Genomic DNA, 10,266 nt, shown 5'->3' with positions numbered 1-10,266 from the left:
TAATTGTAAAGAAAGAGAAAACTGAAGAGAAGGTCTGGCTGTTGCAGGAACGTAAGAGAAAACTACAAGAAGAAGCATCCGAAGCAACAGAGAGAGTCAATGTCCTGTTTAAAGCCATTAGGAGACAGCTGGAAGACTTGGAGAAGAGAGTCTTGAGGGAAATAACCAGACAAAAAGACCAAAGTTTATTTCCAATAACTGATCTGATGCAGAAGGTGGATAATAAGGCAAAGGAACTGTCCAAAAAGATAGCTCACTTTGAGAAGATGTGTGGCATGCCTGATCCCCTCACTTTTTTACAGGAGTCAGATGCAGATGATATAGGTGACACTGAGGATGGTGGTGAGCTCAGAGACACACCGGTCCATGGCATTGGAGATCTAGGTATAACTCTAATCTCCAAATCACTGAACACACTATCTGATGAATTAACTGGTATTAATCAAGGGATATATGTGAAAAGAATGGTGGATGTTGTATTAAATGAAAACACAGCTGGCAACAACATATGTATATCAAGCGATGGTAAAACTGTATACGAATCGAAATTCCAGAATCGCGGGGTGACCAAGGTCAGATTTCAATATCCCCAGGTGATGAGCACCACAAGCTTTTCTCGTGGTCGACACAGCTGGGAGGTAGAAATTAGTAAATCAGATGATTGGAGAATTGGGATGTGTTATCCCAGCATAGACAGGAAAGGGCAAAGCTCAGGCCTCGGGTATGATAAAAAGCCCTGGTGTTTGCGCAGAAGGGTTGACAAAAATTACACAGTCAGGCATGACAATAACATGGTCACTTTACCTCACAATATATCCAGCAATATAATTAGGGTGTGTCTGGATTATGAGGCTGGCCAGCTATCCTTTTATGAGCTGGGTAACCAAATTAAACACATCCACACCTTCACCACCACTTTCACTGAGCCCCTCCATGCTGTAATATGTGTCTGGGGTGGTAGTCTGAAGATATGCGGATAGGAGTATACATATATTGAAAAAGGCTAAAAGTTTACTATTCTTGCCATTGCTTTACTACTAGATATTCATTATAGTATATATTATATTATGTAGTTGATATCCTAATTATATGCTTAAGAATATATTACATTTATAGGATTAGTTTGCTAAAAATCGATATTTTAGTTATAGGTCAGGATCGGTAGGCTGATTCATCCCCTGGCGTGGCTACTCTAACAGTGACATCTTGTAGCAATAGTGCCAGCACTTCCTGTTGCATTCTCCATAATATAAAATCAAAATCCAACAGGGATGGAAGAAACCCAACATAATAGGCACAACAGATGTGCATAAATCATACTAATATAATCTTGAGTGATTAAAGAGAATGTCAGAGTTATTAAAACTTATGTATAGACAAAATGTTGATTTTTTTTTTTGTTTTTTTTAATATTTTAGATAGAGTATGAAATGTTTTTGCTGGCTGTGCACCAATGGGGAAATTTCCCTTTACTTCCTGCCACAGAGATGCAATAGGAAGTTGAAAATCTCCCACAGTTAGGTGAATTCTCCTCTGAGACAGTTGTTCCTTGAACATTTGCCCCCATTGAAAGATTTCCCCTAACTTCTTGTTCTGGGAACATCTTTAAAATGTTGGATTTTCCCTGATGTTTTTTCTTGGTGACAATGGTCACCAGTACAAATGGAAAGGCAAATCCCCCTTGAGGGACATTGACAGGTGGAATAAAAACAAGGTCTAACACCTCACTGCTCTATTCAAAATGTAAAAAATTGTTTCTGCTACAGATGCACTTTAACTCTCTAGCATCAACCAGACCCTAAAATATTATCTTCTCCCCTCTCATTTATTACCTAAAAATTTTCATTTTTTGTCTTCTCATGATTAGCGGTCGACCATCGAGACCTGTACCGCACCATCCTTTATTCTAGTTTGGGATTAGATTGATGGTTTCCACTTGATTAAAGTGATAGTTCATTTGTTGCCAATACGTCTGATACCCTAAAATACTACAGTTTACAGAATTGTCATAAATGAAGATGTTGTGCGATTTGTGCCATGAAACGACAACTATGGCTGTCGATCCTTTATTATTATTATCCCTCTTTCCAATTTACCACTGAACTGTACAGTCTGTAATGCATAACCTGTAAAGAGTTGATTTGTTGACAATAAAATTATTTTCACCTCTAAAATATTATCTTCTCCATAATATAAAAGAAAAAAAATCCAGCAACGATGGTGGGAAACCCTTGTAATGAGCACAGCAAGTGTGCAAACCCGGGAACTAGAGATGAGGTTTGGACCAAATTTTACATGTACATGTTCTTAGTACATTGAACGGACAAACTAAATAGGGTGTTTGACCAAGTCAAGCCTCCAGCTGCAGTGGAAACTGAAACATTCAGCAGTAGTATTACAACCCCTACTGCTAAATGTGCTTTAGGCTCAGGCTAGTATCTTAACAAACAGTCCCTGCTGGGGATTTTTGGCTGACACGCAAATCAGGGGGCAAATATGGTGACTAACACTGAAAAAAAAAGTCATGGGTCCCCCCTATTCAGGTCTTGTGTGGATTTTAAGGCCCCACATAAAATACAAGAAAAATAATGCGTGGGGTTCCTCCCCCCCCCCCCCAAAATCCATGCCTCTTCCAGACCCTTTTCAAAGCATGCAGCCTGGCGAGCCAGAAAAGGATTGGCGGGGGGGGGGGGGTTTATACCACGGCACATGCCCCCATACACAAAAAAAAAGTGCAGTGAACAAACTCAAACAGCATTTGACATGTCCTTTATTTAAAAATAAAAACAAAAATGTAAACCCATGGTCAATCACATTGTCCAATGATGATCCATGTCAATCATGAAGAATGACACTAACCCCCCCCCCCCCCCCCTCTGACCTGGTGAAAGAAGAAACCCACTGGTGCTGGCTCAATGCCTGTTCATCAGTTCCACTGGTATATAACAGGCAGTGAAAGATCACATAAAAAAAGTTTACTAAATAACAGAATCAAAGTCATCAATAGCAAAAGTATAACTGCATAAATGGAAATCTACAGTATTGTGTATTGTCCTTGTATACCTGGTGACAGTTTGGTCAAGGACATCACTCGAGATGTAAATGTTATAAGGTTTAACTCTCCAGCATCTACCAGAACCCAAAAAGTTAATTCTGGGTGGGCATGGTGCAGGAGATGCAGGGGCTGCGAGCATGGTGCAGGAGATGCAGGGGCTACGAGCATGGTGCAGGAGATGCAGGGGCTGCGGGCTTGGTGCAGGGCTGCGGCATAGTGCAGGAGATGCAGGGTCTGCGGGCATGGTGCAGGAGATGCAGGGCTGCGGCATGGTGCAGGAGATGCAGGGCTGTGGGCATGGTGCAGGAGATGCAGGGCTAAGGGCATCATTGCGCATGCGCCATCTGCCCGAGAATGGCCGAGTGCGTACGGGCTTTACAGAGCGGCGGCCACTGCTCCTATTATATCACAGCTCACTCCGGATCACAGCACTGGATATCCACATTATTGTTCTAGAGAGTCACTAATTGTCACCTTATTATAAGTGCACGGATGAACTTTATTTGATCACCACGACTATCTTATTTATTATATATGGACTGCTAATTGCACAAGTTATATATATATATATATATATATATATATATATATAATGCACAGGGACTACTAAATTGCACAAGATTTATATTTATATAGATATATATTGGGACTAGTTATTTTATATTGAAGATTTATACGCAATTGGTTTTAGGAATTTGACTGACTTTTATGATTCGCATCATACACGTTTGGATTGACTTTTAGGATTCGGATTTTACATGTTTTTTATAGTCTGCTGATCTTCTTATATCTTTTTTATTTAGTACTAGTTCTTTTTGCATGATGATCTCCGTTATATCCTACCTGAACCTATGATATTAGCCAGCTCAGTTTGAGCCCTGTTGAGATTTTTCCCATTTGCGCCATTATTAATCTAATATCACCTGGGGTTAATGTCAGCTTTGCTCTGCTAGTGCGGGGGTACCATAAGTAACTGGGCAGAAGTATAAATAGTTGTTGTGGAAAGCCACAAGGGCGTTTGTTAGTGGAGTACTGAGCTACAGCAAGATGTAGTTAGTGAGGCTTTATCCATTTAGCTTCCAAGTAAGGGGGAAGCAAAAAGGAAGATGCAAGACTTTTCAGGACTACTCACATCCCCTTCGCATGTGATGCTGTACTCAGAGCAACCTCTCCTTTTTGCTATGGGCAATTCCTTGACTTTCTTCTCTTACTATTGTTTTCCTTTTAAAGGAATGTCACCTGACCAGGGATGATGGAAATACACATTTGTAATAGTCTACTGTCCGTAAGTAGTTAAAAAACTTCTGTTGTGTAGACACTCCCTTCTTCTAACCTCAATATGGGGACGTCTTCTGGAAATGGACAGTGCTGGCAGAGGCTGAAATTGGGGTCTATTGTCATAAGGCCTGAAGCACATATGTAGCAGACTGCTGGGGGATATTGGTCAGGCCAGGCCAGGGGCCTCCCAGTGTGAGCCTTAGAAAGGCACCGTACAGGAATTCTACCTGTAACTGTGGGTACCCTGGGAAGCCTATACCTATGGTGATTGAGGGAACCACCCCTAGGTCTGGGCAGCAATGGGTTAAAGAGAATATGTGCTTCTCCACTGCACATGGCAGTTAAACACATGGAAAACATGCAGCCTAGCATTCAGCTCTAGTTACATTACATAATACATTATAATACAACATGAGGAAAAGATACACAAAGAAAAAAAAAATACTTTGACATATCTTCATAACAAAAACCATCATAAATGCATTACGGACATCTGCAGTAAAAAGTGCAATCTTTTGGGTAGAAACCCCCTTTTGTCAAGCCTGTGCTAATGGTTCCAATTAGAGCATACGGGTACATCTCATATACAGGTACATCTCATAAAATTAGAATATCTTCAAAAAGTTAATTTATTTCAGTAATTAAATTCTAAAGTGAAACTCATGTATTTTAGGGCTCTTTCACACGGGCGTTCCTTTTTTTTTGCCCGATCAGGTCCTTTTTTTTTGTAAGGACACGGATGACACTTGTGTCATCCGGTCCGTATGTCCGTTTTTCATCCCATCTGTTTGCGGATGAAAAACTGACATAATGCATGTCTATGTAAATACGGATGTCTGCGGATGACACCACTGACATCCGTTTTTGCTTCCGTTCCGTTTTTTGAAAGGAAGAAAAAATAGGGTTCTCCTCCGTTCAAAAAAACTGAACTGAACTGAACTGACAAAAAACGGATGTCAGAGGATGATCATCCGATGACATCCGTATTTACATAGAGATACATTATGTCCGTTTTTCATCCGCAAACGGATGGGATGAAAAACGGACATACGGAACGCCCGTGTGAAAGAGCCCTTAGATAGATACATTACACACCGAGTGATATATTTCAAACATTTTTTTTAATTTGGATAATAATGGCTTACAGCCAGTGAAAACCCAAAATTCAGTATCTCAGAAAATTAAAATATTACATAAGACCAATAAAAAAAAAAAAAAAGGATTTTAATACAGAAATGTTGGCTTACTAAAAAGTATGTCCATGTACAGTAGAGTATGCACTAAATACTTGGTCGGGGCTCCTTTTGCATAAATTACTACATCAATAAAGCGTGGCATGGAGAAGATCAGCCTGTGGCACTGCGGAGGTGTTATGGAAGCCCAGGTTGCTTTGATAGCGCCCTTCGGCGCGTCTGCATTGTTGTGACTGGTGTCTCTCATCTTCCTCTTAACATTATTTTACAGCTTCTCTATGGAGTTTGGGTCAAGCGAGTTTGCTGGCCAATCAAGCACAGTGATACCATTATCATTAAGCCAGGTATTGGTACTGTTGGTAGTGTGGGTAGGTGCCAAGTCCTGCTGCAAAAATAAATCAGCATCTCCATAGAGCTGGTCAGCAGAGGAAAACATGAAGTGCTCTAGAATTTCCTGGTAGGGGGCTGTGCTAACTTTGGACTTGATAAAACACAGTGGACCAACACCAGCAGATGGCATGGCTTCCCAAATCATCGCAGACTGTGGGAAATTTTGCATTTCATTTGGAAATCAAGGTTCCAAAGTCTGGAGGAAGAGAGGCACAGAATCGAAGTTGCATGAGGTCCAGTGTGAAGTTTCCACAGTCAGTGATGATGGTATCACTTGCTTACTTGCCTGGCCTAAACCCCATAGAGAATCTGTGGGGTATTGTCAAGAGGAAGATGAGTGACACCAGGCCCAACAATGCAGACGGGCTGAAGGCCACTATCAAAGCAACCTGGGTTTCCATAACACTGCAGCAGTGCCACAGTCTAATCGCCTCCATGCCACACCACATTGATGCAGTAATTCAAGCAAAAGGAGCCCCGACTATACTGGGCATGGACATACTTTTCAGTAAGCCAACATTTCTGTATTAAAAATCTTTTCTTTTTTTGGTCTTATGTAATATTCAAATTTTCTGAGATACTGAATTTTGGGTTTTTACTAGCTGTAAGCCATAATCATCAAAATTAAAAGAAAGAAATGCTGATAATAAATCACTCTGGGTGTAACGCATCTATATAAAATATGAGTTTCATTTTTTTTATTTATTTACTGAAATAAATTAACTTTTTGATATTCAAATTTTATGAGATGCACCTGTATGCTATAAAGACAATTCACCCCGGTGTTCTAAAATTTTCTCGGACCCGTGAAAAAATCGGACCTCGTCACTTCCGGTGATAGGAGTCTCAAGTGCGCATGCGCACAAGACATTATCTTGGTTTGGTAAACTTATAACACAGAGCGGGCAGTTGAATGAGAGGAGGCGGGGCTGAGGTGGGACGGAAGACACCGCCGCGTCATCTGCAGAGCTGAATAGAGGAGGCGGGACGGAGGTGCGGCCATGTAATATATGCAGGACTTTAGCGACTCCTTGTTTTATTATCTTTAGTAATTATCGTATTATTTATCCTTAGGATTTCATTACATTTACTATTTCTTATTTTGTATTATAGAAATATTAAATGTAATGAAATCCGAAGGATAAATAATACGATAATTACTAAAGATAATAAAACAGAAGGAGTCGCTAAAGTCCTGCATTTATGACACGGCCGCGCCTCCGTCCCGCCTCCTCTATTCAGCTCTGCATATGTGCCTCCCTCCCTAATGTCTCGATGACGCGGCGGTGTCCTCCGTCCTCCGTCGCACCTCAGCCCCGCCTTCTCTCAATCAGCTGTCCGCTCTCTGTTATAATTTTTCCAAACCTCGAAAAATGTCTTCTGCGCATGCGCACGGACGACTCCTATCAGCTGTTTTGTGATGCTCTGTCACCGGAAGTGACGAGGTCCGATTTTTTCACGGGTCCGACAAAATTTTACAACACCGGTACAGTAACTAAGATTCAACTATGCCTCAAGTTTTCAACTTCCCCTTGAAGGCTGAACACTTGAAGGAATAGCGCAGTGTTTGCACTACGGGGTTAGTGCATTGCTGCTTATTGAGTATCATATGAGATTCCTTAAAACTCAGAATACTTCCCTTAAAATGAATAAAAAGCAATTGCTTGCTACTAGACTGAACAAGTTCAAAAAGATTCTTTAGACCAGCTTTTATGAACATTTTTAACATGCAGGAGCCCTTGAATTAACTTTCTGTTCTCAGGAAACCTTTTCTACTAATTACCATATGTACAGCTCACAGAACATTAACGTGATGTTCACTGAGAAGAACACTGCATAAATTTGTGGTCATTGGGAAGAGTCCCCTTTACAGACAGCTAAAAAAAATAATTGATGTCCGTGGTAATTTATCTGAAAGGCAGACATTTCTCATTGTTTAAGGAACCCCTGGCAACCTCTGAAGAAACCCTACTTGAGAAATACTGCACTAAATTTTTAAAATGAATGCATTTACACTTAGGCTCAGTATAACAGCCAGGAAATCAGTATCAGTCCTCTTTACAGTCCAATGTTAAAGCTAGCAAATCCTCCACATCCTCGGAAACCTGCTTTTTTAGAGACCAACGGACAAGGCACAAGAAGAACATAAGGAAGGGGCCACATGCTGGCCAGATATCCTAGTGACCGGCTCAACAAAATTCAAAACAACCAGAATGGCATAATGGTGAATTTATCATCTCACAAGCTGTTTAATTAGCGGTACCCAATGAAGGACTTTTTTACCCAGCTATTAAGAGGTCAGAATAGAAGTTGGAAAAAATGTTTAGGACTGTCATACTTCAAGCTTATTTTGACATTACAGATGGTAGTTTGTGATTTGGGATTTGTGAAACACTAAATAATTTCACAATGTGTCACAGATGTAGCAAAGACACACCAGCAATATCATTCCATATGATCAAGGCATTTATTAAATTGATACGAGATGTGAGCCAATTTAGTTGGCAGTGTAATCATCCCAACTATAACAGTTTGTTGAGAATAGGGCATCAGGTGTTCTACTTTACATAACAACCATGATATTGTGCTGAAACCAGCTGACAATGGCAGCCGAGGGCATCCAGTGCATCTCTGCATCCAATTCATCCAACTGTAGTTAGGACCACATTATACAGAGATGCCTTAAAGAGGGCACTGCAGCTTACATATATATTTGCAAATGTGTGCAAACAAAACCCTCTGTCTGTAACGTGAATTGTTGGACAGGGTCAATTTGGTTGACCTTTTTTGTAGGCTAGTTGGTAGGTGTGCTGGGAAATCCTTCCAATGAGGAGATAGAGGCGGTGGGGCCTAGCCACAGCTCTATGTCTGAATGGACACACAGAGCTACGGCTCAGCTCCGGTGTCCCCATAGCAAGGGGTTACGTATTCAGCACTTTGGTGTAGTGGTCTTTGCTCATAGACAAAGATTGCTAGGTCATGAGTTCAAGCCCCAACCAAGCTAACACCCTGTGTGTTCACAGTTGATCCCTTGCTGATAACGCGTACAGGGGGCGGAGCCTAGCTGACGTAACACGGAAATGGGGCGGAGCCTAGCTGTCGATGTCACACCCTCTCTCTTCCTGCAATAAACGGCTGTTATATTTGCACAGTTGAGTGCTGGTTCTGGTAAGTAGAATTTATGGAATAAATTGCTCTATCATAAAGCAGCAGAGAGCATTAGATCTCTTTTGTTCTATTTCCTTCTCCACTTGGTCCTCCTTGTCCTCCTTATATGGGTGTATGAGCCACTGGATCCTGGATATCCCTCCTGTGTTATCCTGCTGACCATTCATTTCCCCTGTGGGGGACTGCTATATCTGACCCTGGGTGATTCCTGGGTCAGAAATTAAGGTGAGAGGCTTTGATTTGTGGTGGTGGATTGGAGCACGTTCACGGAGGTGTTTTGCATTTTGAGAATACAGCATCACTTTATCACATGGACTTTCTTTCTCATTTGATTTATGCTTATGGGATTATTTGAATCACATTTTCTCAGGTTTTTGTATTTATTTGGCACTTATATATGATCTAGCGCAGCACATTTTCAGATTTTTTATTCCCCCAAGGCAACCTCAGCCGTGTCCCAAGGAATTGGCAAAAATTACACAAGCAAAGGTACCCCATGTTTAGTAATGTGACCCTGTAACAAGGTGCCTAACTTAGCCCAGAGGAACCCACCCCGGGGTAGGCCTCTAATGTGACCCTTGCTTTGTGTCCAACAAGGAGGGAAACATGGAGGACATGACAGACACCACCGCTTTTAAACACTATTCAGTGAGGCAGTAAGCACTGCTCCTGGTCACTGCAGGAGAAGAAGAGTAAGAACCTGTATTGATATCTGACGACCTTGTATGGAGAAGCAGCACATTGAAGAGCTCTTCTCTCTCTTACTACTTCCCTGTGCCACCTCGTGTGCAGATATGTTGAAGGTCTCTGTTAGGCCATTGGGGTCCTGGCACATCTACACATGTTCGCGGAAATACTTACCTGTATCTGAGTATCACAAACTGAAAGTGCTGTTTATTCTTGACCATGGAGACTACTGGGATGTATTGGCATCATTTTGACCTAGGCCAGAAACCAGGAGGCTACTGGAAGTGAGAAAAGCAAAAGAACATTTTTGGCCGGGAATAAACCTAAGTCACTGAATGGGGTCAGGGTTACTAGAGGCCAGGGCTGGGTGACTCATCCTAGCAGCTCTCTCGTGCCTCCCCCTGTTTTCTGGGACATTGGAGAATGTTCTAGATCAGTGATGGCGAACCTTGGCACCCCAGATGTTTTGGAACTACATTTTCCATGATGCTCATG

Source organism: Pelophylax lessonae (assembly GCF_965119305.1).
Source record: "Pelophylax lessonae genome assembly, chromosome: 4".
In the NCBI taxonomy this organism is placed as follows: Eukaryota; Metazoa; Chordata; class Amphibia; order Anura; family Ranidae; genus Pelophylax; species Pelophylax lessonae.
This window is presented reverse-complemented; position numbering follows the sequence as displayed.